This window comes from Sphaerodactylus townsendi, linkage group LG12 (assembly GCF_021028975.2).
Source record: "Sphaerodactylus townsendi isolate TG3544 linkage group LG12, MPM_Stown_v2.3, whole genome shotgun sequence".
NCBI lineage: Eukaryota > Metazoa > Chordata > Lepidosauria > Squamata > Sphaerodactylidae > Sphaerodactylus > Sphaerodactylus townsendi.
This window is the reverse complement of record NC_059436.1, coordinates 14,472,355-14,473,644: the sequence shown is the minus strand read 5'-3', so window position 1 is coordinate 14,473,644 and position 1,290 is coordinate 14,472,355.

Genomic DNA, 1,290 nt, shown 5'->3' with positions numbered 1-1,290 from the left:
TAAAGGAAAAGCAGCAGCACTCTCCTCACTGTGTAGCCCGGCTGGGTGGAATCCAAGGCAAAGAGGCCTGTTGCTGCTGCTTTGAAAAGCAAGATTTTTTTTTAAGGAAAAGTAGCAGCACTCTCTTTGCTGTGGGGTGGGGTAGGGGGCAAGGCTAAGAGGCAGCAAAGAGCCAGCAAAGGCATCCTATTACTCAGTTTCTGTGCCCCATTTATATGGTTCTCTCAAATAGACACTGCATCGTAGGACAAAATAAGGCTGTATTTTCATGCCTTCCCAACATCATGTTTAGTAGAGCGGGGCTTCAGTGCAGTCACCCAGCTTCTTTCCGAGGAGAGAATTACTGAATGTTGTGATTTAAGACTTCTTAGTGTTTTGCAGCCTGATGCTGAGAAGTTGACATCCCTGCACCAAGCACATCCATCCCATTAAAACTGTGAAGACATAACGGGTGAGATGCAAACACACCCTTTCATAATGCTAAGACAGCTCAATATATTGGCTTACTTTTACTACGTCATGTTTTATTTGTGGAATACATTTCTGGTTTACAGTGTTAGAAATTGTTTTGAATTTGCAGTACACCTAATATCAAGAAGGAGGTGTGTGTTCATATGTGTGTGTGTGGTGGTGGTGGTGGGGGCACTAGGAATGTAGCCTGGGAGCCAAGGGGGGCGGCAGCCCGAAAAAGTTTGGAAACCATTGACTGAAATGAAGGCACAAAATTGGAGAGGGGAAATTTTAACGCACCCTTATTTCAGAAATTCCAGTAGTCTTTATGTTGGTCAACATCTAAAAATTTAGACACAAAACCCAACCAGTCCACATCCACACTCCTGAAAGAGCATGGAAAGATATATATTGGCAGTAGGCCTTTAAACATTATCAGCTGTCAGTAAGTTTTGACAGACAAGCCTAGTGATAATTTCAAACTCACATGGGGAGAAATAAGGCTTGAACTCCATCTTCCAGGCTAGATTTGAAAGAAAAGTATTCATTTGGTACAACTGCCTTTTTTAAAAAAGCCAGCATGGCTAATAAGCCCAGACAAGATAAATACTGGCCATATGGTAGCTCTTAGATTCTCTGTTCTGGATCTGGGGACAGTATTAATGCACTCTAGTACTGCGATCTCCCCCTTCAATCTTTTGTTTTATTCTGCTTTTCGTCTATAGAACTAGCCATCTTCCCCAACAATGGCTTCAGCTTCGCCTTGACCAAGCATCTAGGTAGCCCTGCCCATCAAGCAGAGCTATAGGTTTTTGAGTTGGATGAAACAGTGAACAGCAA